Source organism: Empidonax traillii, unplaced genomic scaffold (genome assembly GCF_003031625.1).
Source record: "Empidonax traillii isolate 1590-97213 ecotype Southwest subspecies unplaced genomic scaffold, ASM303162v1 scaffold50:size1795014, whole genome shotgun sequence".
NCBI lineage: Eukaryota > Metazoa > Chordata > Aves > Passeriformes > Tyrannidae > Empidonax > Empidonax traillii.
In genome coordinates this window covers 1,152,615-1,178,405 of record NW_020955243.1, presented here as the reverse complement: position 1 = coordinate 1,178,405, position 25,791 = coordinate 1,152,615, and positions in this window count along the sequence as shown.

The window sequence follows — 25,791 nt, the reverse complement described above, 5'->3', positions numbered from 1 at the left end:
ACTGTCAGAGATACACTTGGATGTCCTACCCGTTTACTTTATAAGGAAAATATGTTCTGAATCGTATGAGTAAGGAGGGGGGGAAAAAAAACCCTTGTCCATGCTTTCCTGGCTGGATTCTATATCTTCTCTCCTTATTTTGACTCCATTCCGCACCCCCCCCCCCCCCATCTTTCATTTGCCCCTTTCAACTAAGAACATATGCAGAGGTTATTTGGAATTGTTATGTGTGTCTTATATCGGAATGATTAATTATTCAGAAATGTTCTGTTTATAATAAAACTCCATTACAATGCTTGGACTGTATCAAGACAGCTTAGAGCTGGCACAAATGAGAGTTATTCCCACTTTTAAAAGCTATTAATAGTGCCAGAGAAATACAAAGGAGACCCGTAGCACCTATGTACTTATTATTCATCACATCCATGCTTATTATATAGGTATGCATGAGATAAATAGACAGAGAGATTTGCACAGCACAATGCTTAAGCTGTGCCAAAGAAATAAAATTCTATCCCTGGAGAGTCGAACTGCAAAGGCAAATAGGGGCTAGCAATGAAATCACAGATTACGATCACAGCTAAATGGCTTCTTTGAGCAAGAAGATGAGTTGGCGTGTTTTCCCTGGGAGGCTGCTCCTGATATGCATGACATTATAAATAAAGAGGCATGAACCAGATGCCAAGGATGTGAGCCAAAGCTGATAAAAGCCAGTGGGAGTCTTTCAGTGTCAATAGGTCCGTGATGCCGCAAGCTGTCTGAAAGGAGCTGCTGCAGCCTGGCATCCCCAGTCTACTCTGGACACTGCTGTGAACTCATCACCATAGGGTTTGGACACTTCATGTGTTTCCCTTAGCATCCTTCACCATCCCTATAAGGAAGCAGAGTCATTACCAACAGGTTTAGCAGGATGGCTTCTTACAACATCTTGGATGAAAAAGTAGTTGGATTAGCAGGAACTATGAATGCCTAATTTCAGCTTGCTCTAGCCTGGGGACTCTAGAAGGAACCGTTGTGTTAAAATAATCTGTGTGCAGCGTGGCTGGAAGAAAGTCATGGAGTGATTTATTTCATTTCATATTTGTGTTGTAACCTCTAATTGTACAATATGAGTATCTGAGGATCTGTTCTTCTCCTAAGTGTAAACCAGACCACGCCTAGTGAGGACAAAAATAGTCTTTAGCATTCACCAGGTGGCAGTTTATATTAACCAGATCCACCCTGAAATTCAGTTGCCTCCACCCAATCACTTCCCAGAAAGTTGGTGAGGTATTAGATAGAGAGCTCATTTCAGAGACATATTAATTTTCATTAGGGATTTTCTAATAAATTCCTTCCATGAGAAAGGTATACTCTGTTAAAGACTGCATCTCAAAATGCCTCTTTACTTGTGGGAATAGGTAGCATTCCTTTTCTACTCATCCATGGAGATTTCCAGCCAAAACCAGGAACACAACTAGCCAAAGAAAGGAGCCCACCCAAATAAAGTAATGTCATGTCACTGGAAAACAGCGGAAAATGTTCTGGAAATTCTCTCATTGTGTGTTCTGCAGCAGCAGTGTTTTTTCCACAGAGGATGTTCCCACTAACAAAGAACCCATGAACAAGTGCTCTCTTGTGGTTCCACATTTTCCCTTTCTGCTGTGTTCCTCAGCCACCAAGGTGAGAGCTTCTGGAGTTGAGTAGCAGTGTATCTTCATTTTGGGGGGAAAAATAATAAAATTCATTATGGTCAGTGCAAGAAAATTTTGATACCTTCAGCATATTGGGGTAAAACTATGACCCTCAAAAGCAGTTGATTGTTCTTTCCTCTAGTCAGTGGAACTCCTTGTATGTTAATGCAATTACGGGCAGAGATTTTATTCCATCCCTCTTGTGTCACATTTGGTCTTTCAATTAAAGCAATGTTTTTTTCCTTTCTACTGCTTCTATGCAATCTATTTTTATATAGGCATTATGTGCATCTTAGATGCCATTTAGTAGTCTAGAGGTACCACAGGTTTTGAGTTTCATTTTCTAAGTAGGTTACATATTCCCCGGTGTTTCTAGTTGTTGTTCTCTTGCATTTTTTCTGGCTGGGATTTGCCTTGCTTGGAAGATGCCCAGTAATGCTCACCAGATCCTCAACAGACCTCTAACCGATGCCTCTTGCAAAGGCTTCCCTGCTCCCTTGTGTCTGCTCAGTCCCTCTTGTCAGGATCAGATCTGCTTTTCTCAAGAAAAGCTGGTGCTATCAAGTCACCTTGTGATTAATGAACACAGTTGGGTCTTTCCTCCTTCGTTATTTCCTTCTGGTGACCAAACTCTACCAGACTGCCTGGTTCTCTGCTGTGGAAGGATGTGAAGCACAGCTCCAGCTTGGGTTTGATTCTTGCCATCCCAGAGCCTTTGGGAAGCTGGCATAACACCTTGGCTGCTCCACAGCCCAGGCAGCAGGAAAATTTGGGTTCACATGGGACTGGTAGTAAAGCAGGGGCTTGTCCTGCATTTCCCCAAAGCTCCCTGAAACAGATGCAGTTCTGGGAAACAGTTGAGCCTGATAGATCTCCAGTCTGAGACAAAAAGCCATTTGGTCAGAGTATGATTATCCAGCTGTATTCAGGACACAGCTTGCTGATTTTATGGATACACATATATCTTTTAGGACTAGAAATCAGCCTTGTTTTTCTCTTCATGTGTAATGTTTGACATATGATGTAAATTTACTTTTACAACGTACAGACATAAAAGCTACTGTGGCTTGGACGAAGAATTTATTGATTGTAGAAAACTGACTACCAGGTTTGTTGATTAACATTTTTTAATACAATATGAAGGACAGAAAGAATCAAAGTGTGTGAGGGAAAATTTTGCACTAGATAGAAATTATTCAATATCTTAAAATTTTGCTGCTGTAACTAAACAATTTGGTTTAGTTGACACAAATCTGTCCTGTAATTTTTAAGGTGTCCTCAGCAATCATTACCTATCTATAGCTTCAGTTCAATTAATAAAATTTCTTAAATAGATTTATGCATGCTCCATTGTTAAGTAATGAATTTAAAAATTATAAAGCAAGGTTTATCTCTTTAGTAAAAAAGGGCCACAGATTTTTTCACAAGAGCCTACACAAACGTGCAGTGGCAAACCCTTAAGTCTGATCAGGAGCTGCTGCCTGAGACTTTTAGCTATGGACAGATGGGTTTGCGCTCTCATAAACTGTGAGTTTCTTTGCTGTGTGCTGTCACTTGTGCAGGTAATGGCACACATTTTGTTTCCAGTAGAAACTGGGAGGACACAAAATCCCTCTGCTTTCTTTGTCCTTTTGTTGATTGTCATCTTTGGCTCAGACATATTGATGTTTTCTAGCAAAATTTTATAACTGTTGTTTATGTGTAAGATAGAGCCTGGCCTCTTAGGTGTTATCATGGCCTGGTTCATATAACATTTTCTAGCCTGGCTTTGTAATTGAAACAATTTTCATACTGCAAACACACAAATAAGTGAGCTGAAGCTATCAAGCAAGCCATGCATGCAGCTGAGAGAGTGTGTTTTGCTCGAAAGTATCATTAAAGCAATTTCCCATAACGTCTGGCAGGGAGTGGGTTTCTTTTAATGATTTTATTAAAAAGTGAATTAAAGGCCAAAGGTTGCTTTCCTATAGCCCTTAATTTCCTGTTTCAGTGCCAAATGCCGTGTGCAGAAATTGCTTGGAGCAGAAGACAAGGGACAGGATCAGGATCAGACCCCTGGCGAGGCTGTCGGAGCTTCAGTTCTGCAACAACATGAGAGTGTAGGTCTGTTCTCACAGTGCCATATAACATCAGAAACCACTGTGACACAGTTATCAGTTACAGAAACACGCCTGTGGAAGTGACAAAAAAACCATGATGTTGACTCAAACAAGGCTCAAGTGCTCTGTTTAATATCTGGGATACGATTTTTCCTTTTCTTGATGTCAATGTGGCATCAGTGTAATTCCAGGGAGGGTAACCTGGAGGAGAACTGGGTCCTGGAGGCACATGTGCCCTTTGGTGTGACTGTACTAGTGGCATGAGTTTGCATTTTCATAGCATATTTATGCAGCCTGGATGTTACCAATCCTTTATTTATGATTTTTGGTTGGGTAAGCATGTGTAGCTCTTCAAGTTGAGGAGCTCCTGGTGGGCCAGCAGCTGTGGAGAAACAGGATCATCTGTGAAGAAGCAAACAAACTAATGCAATAAGAATAAACAGAACAGTAACAGGCCACAGCCTGCGCCTTCTTGAGTCTCCCTACCTCACAATGGCTGTGAGAGAGAAAATGCAACACCCCCAACATAGATAATGGGTATTAAACACCAGAGGCTTGGAGTTGGATGGGACTTGCTTTCTCTGGTAACCTATTATTTGGAAAATCAAACATAAGTTCCCTCCTGGTGTGCAGTAGGACTCTGTGAGATGCAACTTGCACCTCTGCAGCATTCACAGGCTTGGCCAACTATTGGAGCAAGATGTTGGTAAAACTCCAGTCTTTAAAATAGTTTAATAAAACAACTATAATTTACCCCACTGCAAGGGCTATAAACTGTAATTTAATAATGTGCTTGTCAGGGGATGGCTTTTTTAAATAATACAAAAAAAGGTTTACTATTATTAAAGAAATGCAGTATATAAAATATTTAATTGCTGAGGAAACAGCACGATTATGATTTTCAGATATTTAGAATGGGCAAAGCATTCTAAGGAAGAGAGCTGCGTTTTTATAGTGGACTCTTGGAGTATGAGTCTCATTAAGTTTTCAAGGAATACTGTTCCAAATCTTTACCATGCTTGCAAATTATGTCAAACATGTAAGCTTTCATCCTGCTCCAACAGTGGGTTCTCATAGATGACGTTACTTGCATCTTTCAAGTAAAAGGAGCCTATTTCTTACAGGAAAAAACCTCATCTTTTGGGCTCTTGGATTTCCAGGTTCAACTCCCAGAAGTATCCCCAAAACATCAGTTTTAAGATTAGTACCTGGAGTGGCTTGAACTCTCCAAAAAGCTCAGCTCAGGGCAAGTTTAGCCAGGCAAAAACATGTAATTTCTGCTTCATCTTGGTTGCAGTCATCTGCTTTGACACAAAATAGGATTAAGAATCATATAACTGCTTCCAGCTAATAGATTTAGGCTGTGGTTCCAGAATTATTAATACCAGATCTGCGCACTACCAGCTCACCCAGGACTATAAATCTAATGTGGATCAGGCATGGACACATGATTGTGTTTTGTCAAATTAGCCAAGGGACATGATATGGAATTTATACCAGCTTTATACTTCTGTGCTAGCTGCACTCCTGCTGTGGAAAAGCAGGAGATAGTGGGTACAACACAAAGTTAAAAAATACTTATACACTAAAAACCTGCTGTTATAAAGGGGTTCTGTTGTTATTTTTGTTGTTTTGACAAATGTGAGCCATTGATTGGAGTTTGCTTGTGCTCTAGCAGCATGTTGCTTATCTGGCACATGGCACTGGTGGTATGATACCACATATCTTACAGCTGGGTGCAAACCACAGCCCTAACAAGAATTAGCACTTGAGCTCCTGTCACGTAGCTACCCTTGGAAATCTCTTTTAGGGCAATAACTATTGTTTCCTTATCACATCTTATGGGAGCAAGAGATTTTTTTGATATGTATGCCTGTGACAGGTCTTTTCTCTTGAAAAACCAAGAAGTTAAGAGGACTCTCATGCATGCTTGCTACAATGTAGAGAGTGTTGTTTGCAATAGTTAGCTTTAAAACCTTAGAAGGAGGAGGCCACATTTCCTTGTGACTCTGGTGTATGTTAAATATTAATTCTTGGTGTGGTTGAGGGATTGGGATTGGAAACTTACCTTGCCAAAGGCAAAAAGTGGAGCTCTCCTTAGCTCCAGGATCATGAAAGCAGCAGGTAGGCCACTACAGACAATACAGCATGGCTGTATCATGTGTGCTCTTGGCTGAGAAATGACGCATCTTAAACCAATAATACTATTTCTCCCTTTTATGTGATTTTTATTTTTTGTGGTGGGAGATGAAGCCTTCATATAACAGCTAGGATTGGGATGGGACATTAGACAAAGTCAGGACGTGGAGGGACAGGGGGTGACCATGGAGCTTATCTGTGTTGGCTGAGCTGATGTGGGAACACGGTCCATACAGTATCAATGGGCAGCGGGGAAAGGAGCAAAAGAGTCTTCACTCTTCATTTTCTGTGTAAATCTCTGCTTGCAAAATGGATCCTGTTGAAAGGAGCAATTTATTCTGGGGACTGAGTAATGAAGATGGGAGATCAGAGGTGATGTGTTTTGAAGAGGAGCTGCCACAATAAAGGAACATGTTCAGCCTGGGATTTTTCAAAAGGATGGAGCACCACTCTACAAAACCTCTTTTTCAGGACAAACCTTTGCAAGAAGATGCAAAGCAGGTGTAAGATCTGCTCCAGGGAAGCTGCAGCAATATGCTGGAGCACCGACATTACTCCCAAGAAACGCATATGAGCCTTTCACACTAACCCAAAAACTCAACGTCACTGCAAGTCCCTTTGTGCTCAGGCTCTCCCCTTGGTTTCATGAAAATGATTGGTCCTGATGACTTCTACACTGTCACACATGAGACACATCAACAGCACTTCTGAGTGCTGCTTTGGATATTTGGTCATGTTAGAATCCAGGAAAGACTGAAATCTGGAGGGTCCTACATGCTGCATACGGCCTGCAGATCAGGGTTGACACTGGAGTGTAACTAAAGTCAGGCTTTGACCCTTAACTTGGAAAGACAAAGCTAAATTTTCCCCTTATTTTCCCCCTCCCGAATCCTCCCTGGTTCCCTACATGGCTGTTCTGTATTATGATACCTTTAAATAAGCAGCCTGTCATTAACTTTTATCCCAGTGCTTGCTCAGCCGGACTAAAGTCTAGGTCTCTTTGTTTTTAAGACTTGCATGGTGTGTAAGTGCCAGATGTTTCCCATCTCTTGGCTCTTGGTGAAATAAACACGAACTGCCATAACCTTCACCTTTCAACTCTTACATTACCTATTCCTAAAGTAGAAAAAATGGATGTGTGTTTATGCAGCAAGGCTTTGAACTACCTTCCAGGTTTATGTCAAAAGTCTGATTCTGTAGGCAAAGATAATATATGAGAACGGATTTTGGTGCTGCTATAAAATTCACCTTCTGCACCAATGAAGCAGTAGTCTTCATGGACAAAAGTAATCTGGGGGATTAGAAACCACGTAAAACTGATCTGCCTTTCAGAGCAAATCACTCATCTCTGTATTTGGCACTCCCGGAAAGCAGAGTTCTCTGTGGGTGACAGTTATTTTATAGAAAAGCAGCATAAGCGTGCAGGGACTCCACAGGGATTTATCTGATGTGTCATGGCTTTTAGCAAAAACTATGGACTTCACCCCTTAATGTATTTCAGTTATAGAATCATAGAATGGTTTGAGTTTGAAGGGACCTTAAAAACCACATAGTTTCAATCCCCCTGCCATAGGCAGAAACACCTTCCATTATCTTTACAACTTTCCCCTCCCTGTCCTAGCAGCAGCAAAGCTGGAAGGGTTAATAAAGGTTTTTTCATAATTAATAACAGCTCATCTAAATTCATCCTGGAGTTATTTTTCTTCCTCCTCTTCTTTTGCTTCTCATTTTATAAAACCTTCCTTCAAGGCACCTGGGTGATTTGGCTTTTGGTGGGGCACAGAAGGCTTCTTCAAGTTAATACTCCTGTGTCCTAAGGAGAAACGGTGGATACATGGCCCCAGGAGGCTGAGACCAGCTGCCTGATGACACACACTCCAAACTTCCCAGGAACAGCTACCCAGGCTTAGGTGTCTCATAAGAAAGTCATATAGCAGCTTTTCCTTTTTAACTTGATTCAGTAATATTAAGCAATAAATGGGCAACAAAATGGTGCAATTAAAATTGCAAAAGCATTTCAACTAGAATTCCAAGTGAATTATGCAAATAGAATTTTAATTTCTGCTAATTCCTGTCTTCCCAGAAAAATGAAGTCTTCCTCTGGGGATGGCATTTTTTTTGTCATAGAGTCCCTTGAAAGGTGAATTAGCGTGAAATACTTTAGCCAGTATTCACTTGTGCATAGCCAAAAGAATGTGTTTTCCCTGCTGTAAACACACTGGTTGCTACATTTTTTCCCCACAGAAAGCTAAAAAACAACTTCCCTGCAGATCTAGGAAATTCTTGCAGAGAGTATTCATCATCGAACTTTCTTTTGTGGTTTGAGATCATCAGAATAGTCTCCCCTGAGTTTTGTTTTAATCCTCGAGCCAAATATTTGGAGGCCATCTATTTTAAAGAGTGGTGCCCACTTTGCAAGGTGGCTGTACTATCCGTGGAGGTAAGAGAGAAAGGATAGGAAACCAGAGCCCAAAGGATGACTTTTCACAGGCAGGGAGGAGTCTCCATAGAGTTATAGAGGGCCTGGCCTCTTTTATGACCTCTCAATGTATATTTCCTTAACCAAGCTGACTTGGGATACTGGGGTCACTGAAACACAAGTTATTTCAAAGGCTGGACTGAAGTGTACATGCCATGGTCTTCTATAAATCCATACTAAAACACAGCCCTCAGATCAGGAGCAGTTACTGTGGTCTCTGAGGGGTAATAAGAAAATGGCACACAGTGACACTAATGGATTTCAGGGCCTTGCCATAACTTTTGCAGCACTGTTGTAAAGCTCAAATTTTTGCATATTCTAACCCCCATTGCATGTGCTCAGGCCATTCATCAATTCAAGCCCTTATTGACAATGCACTGAGGTAAACTCAGAGCTTTCAGCTATGACACAGACCCAGATGCCTTCATCCTTTCCTTATCCTTCATAAGCACATGGTGCCTTTCTGTCTAAGCTCCAACCTAACAACCTTTATGTAGGTTTAGAAATTGAGGGTTTTTTCTATAAATTAACCATGACCAAATGCCAGCACATTCTAGTAACATCTTAAAAGTGCAGGGGAAAAAAAATTAACATTGAATTGAACACCAAACTCTTCATTGTTCAGCACGATCCTTACTAGAAGTCACTGTAATTTAGGAAATAGATCTCTGTTACATATATATATCCACACATATTTGTTTAAGATACCTACACAAGACTACAAGAATTTATATGTATCCTTTGATTTTGTCAACCTCACTCCTGTTAGACAGAGCCTTACTTTGCATGTGGTTTCTATTTCTTAGGTCCCCTCAATATTTCTGAACATCCTGCTATGTAAATGTGTGTCTAAATATATTTTTTTAGTTTAAATAGTTGCTTAGACAGTTTGGAAAATAGAGGAGAGACACCCCACAACCTCTCTGGGAAACCTCGTCCAGTGTTCAACTACCCCTCACTTTATAAAAAGCTTTTTTTATATTTAAATGGAATTTTCTGTGTTTCAAGTTGTGTTCTTTGTTTCTTGCCTTGTCACTGTGTGACACAGAGAAGAGTCTGGCTCAGTCTACTTTCAGCTGCCCCATCAAGTGTTTATACACACTGATGAGGTAAAATGGTATTCAAATTCATTCTTGGCATCTTCCTATCATAATTCCAGAGCAATGTACATAAAAACACACTCTAGCTTGTTTTTTTCTGTTACCTGAAGGCAGTAAATCACAGAATTACAGAGGTTACCACAGTTAGGACTAAAGCCATCACCTTTAGCATTGGTTTCAGTGAAAACACAAACACTTCTGCAGAAGAATGACAAAGTTTTACGGCTATGGTTCTTTGAAACAACTAATAAATATTTGTTTGCCATTTCTCTCTGGGGCAACTGTCCACTTGCTAATTTACACATCACCAAGAGGCCATTTAACTCTTGCCTGTAGGTATTAACCCTATTCATTACTGTGTCAATGAAAATATAAATGGTCTAGGGGATGAGAGATGTTTGGAATACGAGCAGCTTAGCCCAGGCAGGTCATCCTGAAACAGAACTTGAGATCCCTCAAGACCCTTACAGTTTCTGATATGACTTAATGGCAGTGCTTCTGCCTTCAAAATTGTGTGTAGTCCTCTGGAGTTCTTTTCCTTAAGTACCACTGTTCTTTGGAGAGGATAGAGCTGCCTGACACTTGCCTTCACATTTCTAGTTTTCCTTCAGCTTTTCTCTGCCCTTCTTCTCTGATGTCACACCCACAGCAGCAGCAGTGACTCTCACTATATCATCAGATTCTCCAAGATTTGCAAACACACAAATTGCCTCTTCAAATGTTTCCAGATTTTATTTATGTGGACCAAATCTTCAGACTCCTCTTCCAGCTCATAACCCTCAGCCTGGGAATTGGGTGTCCAGCACTTCCCTGAGCTTATTTATAAATGTATGTACATCTCATGGTTTTATGTGTTTGTGTTCTTTGAAAACCTCATCTGTTTCCCTGGAGATTTCTGCTTCATCAGTTCCTGTCTGTGGGTCCCTGGTTGATAACCTAACTTCCAAAAGCCTGTGAATTCGCTGGCTTCAGTTGTTTATTTGTTTTTCTTCCTGTTTGGCTTGAAAAACCTGCTCTCTGTAATGTTTGCTATTAAAACCTTTAAGAGAAACACTCTTGCGTAATTTATTTTTGTTGTTGTTAATTACAATTCTCCGGGTTTTGCCTCTCTGTGTTGATATGCCCAGCCCTTGCAACCAAGAATTCCCTTTAGATTAAGCAGCTAAGCTAAACATAGAGATATAAGTAACACAGACTTTCTGTACATGAATGTGCACCCAAAAGTAGGTGCACAGAGAGAGCACTTACTGCCATCTGCCTTGGGCCAGCTCTGCATGGTCCCAGGCCACTCCAAGCTGGCTGTCCTCAGAGCTGGTGCACCAGCATCAGCACAGCAATGCACTGCAGTTAACAGACATTTCTGCTCCTTTGGATGGGGACAGGGTGCATGCCACTTTCCCCACAGGGCTCCCGGGCAGCTTGCACCAGGCTGCAAACGACCTGGAGGTATTTTGCTTTTCTTTGTGCCATGGATTTCCCAAGGCTGCTATAGACAGTGATAGTAGATTGGAGGGTGCACACTGGAGTGTTACACAGCTTAGTGTTGATAATTCAGCAGTTGTTGTTTATTTCATTCTTTGTATAAAGGCAACAAAACCTGGACAACAGGCAGCATTTGGAAGATGCCATCATAGAATCATATAAGGTTGGTTTGGAAGGAACTTTAAAATCCATCTAATTGCAGCCCCCTGCCATGGGCAGGGACATCTTCCACTAGATCAGGCTGCTCGAAGCCCTGTCCAACCCAGCCTTGAACACTTCCAGGGATGAGGCATCCACAACTTCTCTGGGAAACTTGTGCCAGTGCTTTATCACCCCCAGAGTAAAGAATTTCTTTATAATATCTAATCCAAACCTGCCCTCTGTCCATTTAAAGTCCTTTCCTCTTGTCCTACCACTGCATGTCGTTGCAAAGAGTTCCTCTCCAGCTTTCTTGTAGAATCAGTATTAGACAGCACTGTCTAAAAAAACCAAGAAAAACAAACAAACAAACAAACAAAATACTAAAAGAAGTGTGTGTAGCTTTTAGTATAGCTGAAAATCTTCACAAGTTCCCTTGAAAGTGAATAAAAATGGAAAGTGAATAAAAATGGAAGGAACAGCAAATCTGAAACAGTGGCATGACCTGCCACTGGGCTTGCTCTGGATAATGGGGATGATTCTGTGGGATGTGCATGGTAGAAAGGTGCTACCAGGTCCCTTCACATAAGGATCACCTTGAAGTCTCCTCCAAGTTTGCCAGCAACAGCTCCAGTAATGCCAATGGCAGTGATCAACACATGCACGGGATACCTGTCCCTGGGTATGAGTGTTTGGCCACGAGCAGAGCTGGAGATAAGCCTCATTTAACAATGTCACAGCCTGACAAGTGTTTTTCTCAGCTTTCTCATGGACTACTGGACTCTGGGCTCTTGTTCCTGCTCAGACATTGAAGAGCATTCACGTGTGAGTGCTGCAAAACACTTGAAAGCTGACATTATTTACAGCCTCGCTTGTGCCACTGACTTATGAATGCACCTAGAAGCACGCAGCATGTGTTTTTTCCAAAGGATTAAGTCTATTTGCACAAGGAGCCACCTTCAAAGCACCAGCACTTTGCAAGTGAACCGTCTTCACTCCAGCGTTGCCCAACAATAATCTGTAGCTGCAGATTCAGCTTTTGTTGAAAACATCAACACAGTTGACCATAAAGTAAAGAAACCTTCATTATGATTTTTTTTTCTATAGCTCGCAAGCACTGTAAACTGTGGAGGAGCAGAGCTGCAAAGCTGGCCATTAAACTGTCTGTTCTTTCCTGTTTGAACAGGACCTCTCCAGGGTTTTAGCTGCCTCAACCACCATGGGTCAACATCCAGGAAGGAAGACGTTTCTAGGGAAACCACGGAGGCTTTCCACCAAGGTGGTTGCATGAAAGCACTGAAACTGGTGAGAGTGACAAAAAGCAGTTCATTGGATAATGTAGAAAAAGGTAAAAAGTTATTGCGCGCAGGCTGTTTTTATAATGAGGCCATTCAGGCATAAAATCACTTTAAATAGGTAGTTTGTTTCCACATTGCAGAATTATTTTTGTCCTACTCTTTCAAGGAGGAGTTTATCTAGGCACAGTGGTGTATAAATAATAAATAGCCCCGGAGGCAAGGCATTTTTACTTTTTTTTCCCCCTGCTTTGTATCCTGTTGCAGTTGGTCTCAGGCTGCAAAATGAATTTTGTTTTCTGAAATAATATTATTTACTTTGAGTTCAGTCCTCTGCAAGAGGCCATGAATTCTCTTCTGCAGTTGCAATGTCCCAAACCAGACGGGAGTTTTACAGTTCAGCATTCTTGTGAGATGACTTTTCTGTGGACTGCAGGGCAGTTTGCTATGAGGACAGGTACAGTCCCATTACTCAGGGACCTCCAAGAAAGCTGTGTGTGCATCCAGTGTTTAGACTTTGCACAAGCCTTGGAATGTGAACAGTCCAGGGATAACCCATTGACACCAGGGGTGCAGGATCACCCTGAAGGTGGTCTGTTAGGGAAGGAGGTGACAGCCACCATGCTGGAGCTACACCACTGTGAGACTCTCTGGACAGATACAGCAGGTTCATTTCTTCTATTTTCTGTGATGCTGAGCATCTCTGGATGTATTCTGAGCAGTAACCACATCCCATATTCCAGCCAGCAAGACCAGAACACCACACCAGCACCTACTTCTCTTCTCACAAGGTCTCATCCATCCACGGGGAGCCTGTAATCTCTGCCATTCATTTACCGCAGCACCTGGGGGGGGGGGGTGTGTGTGTCTGACCCCCCCCAACCTAGACCTACTGATGGATGGAGATGGTGACCAGCAGAAACCCTACAGCTCATGTAGACCTAACGGGAGGGGAGGGAGGTTGGAGCAACCATGGAGATCCCTTTTTCATCACTGCTCTCATGTGAGTTTGGGGGGCATTTTCCACAGTTTAATCACAAGGGTTCTTGGTTTGAATCTCAGTCTCACAGTTAGCTCTGACCTTTGTCATTTTCTTGTGACACAGGTTTGTATATTGCTGCCCTGCCCTCCAGTCCCTGCAGGGAGCCCTTGTTCAGTAGAACAGAGCTGAACTGAATAAGCAACAAATATTTAGGAGCCTCAGGGCATGAAAAAATGGAGTTTCCCTTCTCTAATTTATTTGTAGCCTCAGGCTTTCCCTGCAGACTCCATAGGAGGGAAAGCAAACAGAGGAGCTGCTGCTGCTTCTCACCTCTTCCTTGGATTGCCACCTGTGCATCGTCAGGGCTGAATGATGGTAGTGAAACAGGCAAAAAGACAGGATTATGGTGCAGGGTTCAGTGGGGAGATCCCAGAAGGCTGAAACACATGTGGGTGGCTCATGGAGAGGGATAACAGGGACTTGCAGCAGAGAAGGGGTTGGGTTCAATGGGCTCAAGTGAAGAGCCTCCATCACGAGTGTTACAGAGGTCCAGAAGTTTGAACCTGAGGGAAATAAATGGAAAACGTTAAGGAAGGATCAGCCTGAAATGATCCAGACACTCAATAAAGTCCCGGGTTGCTGGAGGGGGAGGGAGCAAAATTCCTGCTCTCCTCAAAGAGCATGAGTGATTAGCTCTAAAAGCCATGTGCCAACGCTCCTCTGCGGCTGCTGCCGCTGCTCAAGATAAAATAACAGGTCATCTGTTGGAGCAGAGGTCCTTCCAGACTGAAGTCTAATTTCTGTGCTCCAGGGGCTTAAGTGCTGGTTCAAAGGTCACGTTGCAACACCCGCTGCTGAGCAAGGACGAAGCTCATTTTCACTGAAAACAGAGCCCGCAGAGCAGGACCCTGCACTCAGTTCATCACACCCAGTGGGTGTCTGCAGAGTCTCAGCAGGGAAGGAGAGGTTTGGAGATCGATAGCCTGGAATGGTGGTGCCAGAGCAGACGCTGGTGGTGTCACCGCATTGAGATGGGAACTTGCCTTCACTAATGTAGCTCAGGCCTGCAAAATAAACCTCAGCAGCCAAAGTTAAGCCTGAGGGTAGCCCCTGTGGTTCAGTTCCCTTGCACCAGAATACTCTATGTCTTCATGCAGGAGCCACGTTATTGCTACCTAAACTGTGCCTTCACATGCACGGTGCATGATCTTTGTTGCAGTTAAGACACAAAACGCTTGCAACCTAGAGTAGTTGTCACTACGCTCTTCTCCAACACATTTTAAAAAAAAGGCCTTTTCAAAAAAGAAACATTGTTATTTGTAGTTTGAAAGGACCCTTCATTTCAGTTGCTTGCCTGTGGTTTCTTATTACTGGAATGGTAATAGTTAATGGGGTTTAAAAGTTAAAACACAATGGTACAGCAGCACCTGAAGCACAGCAGACACCCACTGAGTGCTGGGCACAGTGACGTCCCTGTCCCTCCTGGAAGGACACTGCTGTCAGCTGTACCTGGAGCTGGGCTGCTGAGCTAGAACAATGAAAAGGTCACATTTTGCTAGCCTGGGAAACAGATTTCCATCCCCTCCCCCACTTGNCCAAGACAGCATGGAAAACCACAGTGCAAAATGCATGTAAAAGTAAAATGAGAACCTCTTTATCAGCCGGGTGAAGCTATAGGGAGAACCCCTCATCAATCCATCGCAGTGCTTGTGTTAGAGGCCATTAGCTAAAATGGCACTAGAAACTTCTGAAAAATAAACTAAGCAGGATACTTAAGGAACCCAATACCTGTTTTATACTAGATGTTAGCACACACTTCACCTGGGCCGTGGATTTCCATCCTATCCTCTTCGCTTATACATGACTCTTTTTTTTCGTGTAACAAATCCCATTTTTGCAGTCCTTGGTTGCCCTTGGAAAAACCACTGCCCATACTCAGAAAGAAATAACTCCCAAAACCCAAGAGGCAACTACATCTCAGCAGCAACACAAAAACTCTCAGGGGCTTGTTGAGGTGCCCTGCAAACCATTCTAGGTTTTAATGTTTATTCATTATAAGCAGGAGCAGCTTTTTTCCATTACAAAGTGATCTATTTCACAGCTTTCAGCCTAAAGTGTCAAGCAATCAAGCAGCAGTTATGCCTTAACAATTGCTAATATATTTCAGCACCTAATGAATCTATGCAAAAAAAAGGCAGGTAAAGGCTAGAAACAGCCTGCAGTTAACTCCTGCCCTCCCCTTGCAAGGATTTTTATCCCCTGTCTCCCAGTCTTATGTTTTTACTGTGTGGCAATTAATTAAAATGATCAAGATAGAAGAAAGATGGAAACCTTATTACTGGTGTTATATTTCCATACTAGTTTTGCCCAGGGAAAACGTTTCCCAGGAGATTAGCTAATAGTTAAGCTATTAAAGTCTTCTAAACTGGAAAGGTTATTTGCAAGGTCAGGCAACTTTACTAAGCTGGTAGTTTCAAAATTATCCTAGGTTCCTTTACTAATTCATCGATCAAAACGACACGTTTTAAATTACAGATGAAAATGGAACAGATTTAAATTCCTGTCATGTAACCCCTGCATGAAAACTACACATTACAAGCCTCGGACCGTAGTAATTTTTAAGTGAGAATGAAACATTTGTTCTTATTATGAAGTGCTGATTTACTACAAATTCACAAAGAGCTGAACCAGCCTTTGCACTAAAAACAGGTCATCTAACCAGCTTCTCCCAGGGGCTTTCAGCAGTTAATGTGACATTATTCCCCCAGTAGCATTAGTTAACCTTCCAATTCCCAGTTAAAGTCAGGGATGCACCTCACAGGAAGGAGAGATATAAAGGAGGGATCTTATCATGGATTCACTAACTTACTTAAACCAAAATTTTTATATGGGAATACAAGAGACCTGCAGGGAACAGATGAGCTCCTGTGACCTGTCTCAGGGCAATACTAAATCCCACCCATGCACTCAAGGCATGTCATGAGATGTCCATGTATGAGAGCTCTGTCCATTGGTGTCCCAGGAGAAATGCTCTGGATCAGTGAGTAAGGTCAAGGGTCTGTTGTTCTCTTTCTGCTTTGGATTTTGAAGTCCTTCATCTACATCAGTATCTGGATCACCCAGATGCCACCCTATTAGGTTGGGAGTATGGGGTTTCCAGGCTAACTCAGTCAGTTGTTGATCATCTTTGCAACTATTCCTAACACTAGGATCCCCATTTGGGGATAATTCCAGTTTAAGCACTGCAGAGGTAGCATTTGAAATATCTTGCTTTGGAGAGATTGAGCACCTCTTATATTTGAAGTCAGGTGCAGAGAGGAACATTTGCTGCTTTTTACAGAAATAAAAGCAAAGAAGGAGGTTGGGAGGGGTTAAACAAACCTGTAAAAAAAGCATTAGTAGGCAGACAGGTCTAACCAGGACCAGGTCACACAGCTACTGTGCTAGTTTGAGAAGAGGCCATAAACCATCAGTTTTGTTTACAGCTGAGGATGTCACTGGGGTTTCAGCTCTGTACTATAGCAAGAGAAGCCAGAGCCTTTGTGAACAGGGCAGAGCAGCAGAGCCTGATGCTGCTACAGGTTGTCCTCTGTGCCACAGCTCTTAAGTGTGGCAGATGCACACAACATGCTATTCTGCTATGGACCAGATTAGGGATAGGTCCAGAAATATAGCCTCAGTTACAATCCATGATGTTGTTGACAGTGGGTGCAAGGCTCTGGGCAGGGGGTTGCAGAGATGCATGTGCTCAGCCTTCTCCAAAGAAGCAGGCCCGCCTAAGGAATATCAGAAGAAACACCAAAAAAACAGGTCATTATTTTGAAAAAAAAATAATCACAAGCATCAAAATCAGCATTGAGATGTCCCAGGCACGTAGAGAATGCTGGAGAGGCCCAGACTGGCAGACCTTGAGGCTTCTGCATCCTTTGCACGACACTTGGAGCTCACAAGAGCTGTGTCACACCAGAGCCATGCTCGCATGGCCACTTATGTGCTGTCAGAAGCTTGTGTGCTGTTCCATCACCAGCTGTCTCCAACTGTCCGGTTTTGTGGGCAGCAGTGGCCGTGTTGCTTTTCTTTCCATCTGGCCCCTCTGTGTCCTCCAGCAAAAGAGTCAGCACTTGCGGCTACAGTTGTAGCAAAACCCATATGTCAAAGCTTGGATCATTTTCTTTCCCAGCCAAGGCATCTGGATCTGTGGCTTGTTCAGCTAATAGCCTTGCTGGCAGTGCTGCAAGCAGCTCTGGAGCTAAATGGTCATGGAGAGGCTTGGGGAGGAGCTCACCTGTCCTACAGGGCACTTTTCATTCTTTGTTTTGAGAGGATGTGACTCATTGACATACATTTCATAGACATACAGAGAAAAATGCTACTGGATAATAACGACCTCCTTTCAAAGTCTCTGCTATCACATCTCCTGTTACCTCAAGAATTGTTCCTGCCAGGGTAATGTGTTTATAAGTTTTTTTCATCGTGAATCAGTTGCAAAATATTCAGGCAGCAGGACATATGGGAATCATATGAGGTTTTACTACATTATACTTGAAAGTGATCTCTCCAGGAACGCGGGGGCTCGTGAGTCGCAGGACACTGTTTAATGCCTGACTGCTGAGACATCACCCAGAGGTGATGCATGGGAGCAGGGGAATCTGAAACTCCTTGGTCTTTCATCTTTGGGGGATTGCTACTAAGCTCTCTTGGTTGAAAGTGTATTTGGTGCTGGTCAAAAATCTCCCACTAAACTTTTTTCCAGGGAGAGCATGGGGTTTGGTTACGTCAACACCATCTGTGTTCTCAAAACGTTTGTTTTTTCTGTTGGAAACTGAAACTCCCATTGGTGAGCAGCCCAGTTCTCTGGATACAACACCTGACAAGGGGATTTGTAACAGTGATGAGCATAGCATCACCCACCCTGGTGATGTTTCCTGAACTGACACCTCCCTGCTGACACAGAACTGAAAATGAGACTTGAATGTAGTGATAGGACAAGGGGGAATGGCTTTAAAGTGTAAGAGAGTAGGTTTAGGATGGATATTAAGAAGAAATTCTTCCCTGTGAGAGTGGTAAGGCACTGGCACAGATTGTCCAGAGAAGCTGTGGATGCCCCGTCCCTGGAAGTGATCAAGGCCTAGTTGGATGGATCTTTAAGCATCCAGATCTAGTGGAAGGTGTGTCTGCCTATGGCAGGGGGTTTGGGATTGGATGAGCTTCACAGTCTGTTCCAACCCAAATCATTCTGTGTTTCTATGTTTCTATAAATGATGACATGAGCAGGAGATTTCAGGAGTGGGACTTTCTGACTGACTGTTCCCACCTCTCATTTCTTGCCTGGCACATTCCTTACTGCACAAATTACTTCTTATCATCTGCAACCATGCCCACTGCCACTTTTTTTCCTAGATGGACTCCACCTGCAGCATTCTTATGGAGTGACAGACCATAATTTCTTATTATGTATCAGCTGTAAAAGCTGCCCATGGCTCTGATTGTTGTTTACATGGTAACTCCAAAGCAGTGTACAAGGAGGCATCACACAAGGCTAGCTCACACTTATTTTAATTCTGCCTCTACTGTTTCAAAGGTGAACCAAACCTTGCACTGCCACAGGATTCCAGAGGTAAGAAAATGCATCAGCTGAGCTGATGGAAAAGTGTCCAAATCTATGAGGGCAGAAAAGTAATTTATTTTGCAGAAGGCCTGAAGCAGAGAGGATGGAAGAAAGGAAGTGAGTGAGAAGGAAACACAGACATCTGCCATGCAGCTCAAGCACTCATAACAGAGATGCTGTGTTTGTTCAGACCAGAGCACACCCTCATCCCCAGCAGTTCTCTGTCACACACTGCACACCAGACAACCATACATCAAAGCTACCAAACACTTGCTAAGCAACAAGTGTGGCCATTTACCATGTAGCATTACATATATGCTATTCCATCATGGAATGCAGTATGTTGTGCTGGAGCACAGCGGCAGCCACCTCCAAACACCCTGAATGACCGAATGTTTTTGTGCTGCGGGAATGTGTGGGTTAGTGATTATGGTGTGACCATCAGGCTTGCTTTGCTTCTTACTTAAGTCACTAAAAGTCATTAAAACTTTCCCCACTTGCAATCTGTTTGGTGGGTAAATTGCATATTTTTATATTTTAACAAGATGCACTTCATATTGGTACCTCTCTTAATTTCATCTCTGAGACTGATTCAGCTTCTGGAACAAGAAATGGCTGAGCAGACCTATGTATTCTAGCTGAACATCATGAAGTCTGTAGTTTTCTTTAAGGGACAGCATGTGGGTTATTATTAAACCAGAAAACATATGTGAATAATTGAGGGAAGCAATCCAGCATTTAGGTTAGAAAATGTGAAGTCAGCTTGCTGTGAAAAACATATCTCTGCATTTTGACCTGTTGCTGACAACAAATATATTTCACTATTACCTGAATAGAAATGATCGGGGATTTTTTCTCCTCTAAATGAAAGCCAGTTGAGAGAAGCTGGCAACAGACAAATGATGCTCATTCCACCCCTGCTTTTACTTAATGGCTCATATCGAGATCCTCGTCATTCTTTGGTGACACTACTATTAAAAACATATTTCTTATCTGGCTCTTTTATTCCTACAAATCGAGCATGGAAATAAATCTGTGCTGATGGAGCGGTGAGCATGCAGTCATGGGAAGAAGAGCTGGCCTTGAGTTCGAGGCCACCGAGCTCTTCACCTGCCTGGGCTGAGCTTGCCATGCATCATTTTCACACAGGGAACCACAAAACCCCAATCCTCAAGGAGCCAAAAATAGGCTGGACTCAAGAGAGGGGATGTAAAACCCAAAGGAAGCATGTGATACCTCACTGCAGCCACTCAGCCAAGAACTGGTGCTTTGTGGAGTGCACTGGGACACCAGTACCTGAGTGCAGGGCTTCATGTAGCAGTCACAGGTGGAGGAACAGAGCAGGGGTGCTTAGACAGCAGCAGAGCATGCTGATCCACCATGCACTGCACTCTGCTCTTGGCAGGAGTTCATCCTATTAATTCTACATATAATCATACTAATATACCAATAAATGGATGCAACACATCACCAAGTGGAAAATAATCCCTGGCAAGTGATATGTGTGTGTGTTCTGAGCAGCATTTTGTGCGTGTGTGATACATGATATACAAATGCCACTGTACCCAGATCAGGTTTCCAGAGTTAAAAATATCTGATGAATTAAAATTTTATGTGAAATTCTAGTTTTGGGAGTACTGGAAAACATTACTTTCCCCTTCATCCCCAGAAAGGCTTTTATTGGGGAAGACGAGTACATGTTTAACAGTCTTTTCCACAATGGAAGGGAGTTGTTTTTAATCACAAGTGATGCTGAGAAGAGAAGAAATGAAATTAACTTACCAGATTGGTTTAAGGTACTAAAAAAAACCTGTAATGGTTTTCAGTGGTGGGCAAGGTGGGACAACACAGTGACTCAACTGAAATTTAATGACAAGTGAAAAATGTCTCCTTTACTTACATTAACTAAACAGGTTATGTTTTGCCTCCAGTTTATCTAAATTTCTCTGTTTATTTTATTATCTGTCCTTGGGGCATGGACAAAGCTTTATGTGATTATCTAAAGTCAGCAAAGAAAGACATAACTTTAGGCTTCTTAAGGTCTACAGATGGGCGTCTTTGGAGTCCTGGCAGTGTGTGCAGACATGATCAGGTAACTGCTCTGAGGGATTAGGGTATCTGGTGACCAGTTCTAATGTTAACAAGGAAAATACAAATCTTTCCTTGTAATGGCATCATCTAAGGAACAAATGGGAAAAAAAAAGACAGAGGGCTGGAAAAAGAAGAAAAATACTGTGTGTCTCCATATTTCGTGCCTGCTCATATATGGCCAGGTCTTATTAATTACTGCAAAGCCTTTGGATGGGAACACACTCGTTGTTTGGCCACAGGAGGAGATATTGTGTATCCAAAGAAAATCCCATCACTCCACCTTATGGGGGGCCAAAAGCCACCAAGGTCACCTAGGGAGGTGCTGGGCTGCATTTCTCATTCTTGCATTTAAATGAAAAAAGGAAATCTTGACGTATCAGGAGCTGACTGATGTGTCGGTGCCTGTGCAAGAGCCACACTGACTGCAGGGACTTCAAAAGCAAATCCTGAGATATTCCAGCCTGCTCCCTGCAAGCAGCCTGGATTAGCAGGGAATAATGTCCCTTCTCTCCCCATGTAGGACCGCCTCAAAAATAATGTGATATCCAAACAACAGTCCTCTGTTGCTCTGTTTTTCAATCAGCTCTACAAGGACAACATTAGATGAATTAATCATACAAGGCCGATGATGCCACAAGGCAAAGTCTGGTTACAAAACACTTCCATATTTAACACCAGTGTTGCCTTGATACTTCCACTGAAATCACAACTTGTGCATGAGCACAAGTAACTAGGAAAGAAACCAACCACTTTGGAGTCAGGCTCTTGATGCAGTTTTTGTTTGAGATATTTTTTTTTTGTTTGAACATAGTTTTAATTTCGTGTCAAGGTTAATCTGAAACTGATAATTTTTATGACTGTTTTACTGAGAAAAGACATAAAGCTACTTGCTTTGGCTGCACATCTTACCCTGTAGAAATTATTTATCCAAGTACAGCAGCAAAGTGGGTCAGGGGAGAAATAAAAAAAAAAAAAAAACAACTGAACACCTGCCCACAAAATTCTTTAATCCACCGAAAAAATTGGATTAAGACCCAAGAAATCTGGCAAAAAAATGCTTGTCATGTTCTCCATTTCAAAGGAAAGGTGTCAGCTCAGACAACAGTATGAACAAGCTGCAAAGTTTGAGCTGCAAAATGCCTCTCCCATGGTTTCTAAGGCCAGCCACAAAGCAGGCAGCAGAGAAGAGTCATCTCTCAAAGCTGCTCTGCCTTTACCTCAAAAGCATGTAAATCCCAAAGAGCCAGTTGCTTCCTTGACTCCATGAAAATAAGGTAGAGAAAGTGCTTGGGAAAATGTGGGTGAGCAGCAGCGCCCACAGGGTGGATGATGGGGAGGGGGTGGGGAGAAAGAAGAGAAAGCTTTTTTCCCTGCAGTTTCTACCACAAACTGCTCTTTTTAGATTTAATAGAACAGTAGCATCTTTTCCCAGCTCTGAAGTGAGGGCTGCTTTGCTGAGCCCTGGGAGTGAACTGGGATGTGCACAGGTAGCACCAATGACTGTAGGTTCTCTGCAAGGAAAATAAAGAGCTTAAGTTGCAGAAAAAGAATGATCTAGGAGTTAAATGTAAGAGAAGTGTGTAGTCTGTCTGACAGCTCCCTGTGGCTCCAGCTTACCCATTTAGGCTACATCAAAATCTTGGACTGACTTCTTCCTCTAAAAAAATCACTTCAGTGCAGCTGGGCAGACTGGAAAACATCCTGGTATAAAACGATATTTGCAGAGAAAGAAGAGGTCACACCATTTGTGAAAGCAATCTGAGCAGGGAAGCACAAGCACCACTCACAGCTCAGCTCATCAACCAGGGTCTAACATTAATACTCATCAAACAGGATCTAACATTAATAAACCAGAAGTGGAGGAAAGGAGATAAGCCCTGGTACAGCTGTTGGCAGGAGGGGGTTTTCTCGCTCCACCAAGGAATCCAGTCAACCCCCAAAAGCCCAACGTATCTCTCCTACTTAAACCCACAATCTTAGCTCCAATAAACTTCAGGTGGTACCATACACTGTTATTTATTTGTGTCTCCTAATGATGATGACAAATCCTACAGGAACACAAGCAAGCAGCAAGGCATTTCCACCTCCGGTGCAGGCAAAGGAAGTGATATCATCCTGGGGGAACCCATGGACCAAGAAGATGAGACAAATGGGATTTTCAGAATCACTCTGAGCTGAACAAGGTCTGATCTCATTGAGGTTAATTGGAGGAACATAATTATTGGGGGTAGTCCCAGCCAGTGCAGAGATGGGGGCTGTGTAGCATCAGGCAGCATTTGCCAAATGGATGCGACTGGAAGCATTGTCTCCTGGATCACAGCCCTCCCAGGAATCTGGCCTTGATTAAGCTGGCAAAGCATGTTCTTGGGAGTGACACTGCTGGTGACCTCCACATGCTACACAGGGCATCAGAGACAGACATGTAAGCAACAGTGCTCCTCAGCTCAGCCAGTGGGAAATGTCTCAGAAGACAAAACTCGTAAGTGGAAAAGCTAAAAAGTGCCTAAAATAGTAGGAACAGCCCTCTGGACAGGAAAATGGCTGGCTTCTGGGGTAAGAAGACTGGTATTTGTAAAATAAAATTCCAGAATGACTCCAGATTTCCCTGATGGAGACTAGTTTTGACTTCCACATAAGTTAGCTGTTTGCTTGCTTCTTTTCCTGCATGGGTGTTTCCATGACTATTTAATGAAGCCTTCCCACTAAATCCTCTCTTGAAAAGTGGGAATTTAGAAAAGCTTTAAGAATCCTTGGGCAAAAAAACAAACAAACAAACAAACAACTATTGCTGAGTGGGTCTGGCTTCTCCTCTGATCAGACACCACTGAGGCGTCTGATGGTTTCCACGAGGTGATTAGAAACAGAGGTGAGACCAGTGGGTTAACTGGAAAATGTCATTCTGCTCATCCCACATGATCTTTTCTCGCCAAAACATTAGGAAACCAAGCTGTGCGGTACAGAGCAGCCTCAGATTGCTGGCAGATGTCAGGATGAAGTGAAGAAGTTCATTTCCGCCTGTGAAGGAAAGGTCATCAAGGAGCACAGCTCATGGTAACCTCCACCAGTGCATATCTGCCCACTGAACATGACAACAGGCTGCTCTCAGGGACATTTTCCATGCAGGCAGCACATCCCACTACTCTGACTTAGAATAAGGTTGGGTAAAAATGTGTACTCAACCTCAGACACCCAGTGCTGTCCAAACCGTTTTTAAGGTTGTTTTCCCACTGATATTTTCAGAAAGCAGGTCCTCAAGGTGGGCGATTTCCAAAGAGGCTGATTTTGCAAACAAATGATGGCAGATGGTTGGAGTGGGAAAATGCACAGCTGGAGGAGTGGTGGGTTTATATATTTTGCAGTGTTTGGACTGTTTGTGAGTGTAGCCTGAGTCAGCAGTCTGTCAAGAATAGATATTTCATGCAAACTTTGCCATCCTGTTCTTGTTTCCTGTGTATAAGAAATGACCCAAAGGCAGAGAAGGAGACAACACAGAAAATTGTGATGCATGAAGGGTACTAATAAGCCAGAAGCATTTTAAAAAGAAACTTTTCAGCATTTGATTTAGCAGCAGAAGAGTTGAGAAGAAGAGGGAGTTACTGGTTGATTGTGGAAACAGGCAGCTGGATTGTGGGAGCCAAGAGGGAGATGTAGTTGACATAGTTGACACTTAAAAACTGTGAGGAAGAGGAAGACAAATATTTTCTCCCTGAGGTGTTGGTGTGAACCAGTCCAGGGATGGACAATGCTCTGGAGGAGGGTGGATAGCTAGGAAATAGCTCAACTTGGGCCCACAGGGTTAGGCATGTGAGGAGATGTTTCTCTGCCTGACAAAGGCAAAGGTCCCATCACTGCAGCCCACATGGGTGCTGGGCACATATCCCATCCCCTCAAGCAGGATACCCCATCTCTGGAACTGTTTAAGGCCAGGCTGGATAGATCTCTGAGCAACCTGGTCTAGTGGAAGGTGTCTCTGCCCATGGCAGGAGGGTTGCAACTGGATGATCTTCAAGGTCCCTTCAAACCCAAATCATTGTATGATTCCATGATTCTATGATCTTCATTTGAAATGCTTCTCTGCTCAGTCTGGACTGGGTGGACTGGGCAGTCGTCATGCATGAGGTTATGAATTTGCTCCTGAAGTGAAGAGTTTTAAAGGCTTCAGAGTAATGATCAGCAAAGTAGTACATCACCAGACCTTCTTGCTGTGGGTGCCTCCTGTCAATACTGCTACTTCTGATATTTATCCCTGACCTTTTCAGCATTTCTCTTTCCATTGCATGCATGAATCCTTTAAGAATCCATTAGTCTCAACCAAATATGAATTCTAATTTTTTAAACAAATGCCCTTTAAGAAGCCTGTGTACAATGTACAATACTGAATTAATTTCCCTTGCTAGGAGTCCCTCTCTGAAAATCAGCTCAGTGTTTTGGGGTCTGACTACTCACAAGAAGTGAAGCACAGCCTGAACCCAAGCCACTCAAAGCTCAACACCTCTGAAAAGTCAGTCTGGGCTCCCCTGGGAACCCAGAGCTGAACAGTCCACATGAGAGTTACCAAAGTCCTCCTCTGAAAGAGAAGCTGAGCTGGTATCTGGTTTATACATGGTCTGCTCCATTTTGGTGGAGGCTTGCAAAGCCTCGTAGTCCAGACTGAATTTCACACAGGAGTGATGTTAGTGGGGCCTGGAGCAAGCCTCTTCTGCTG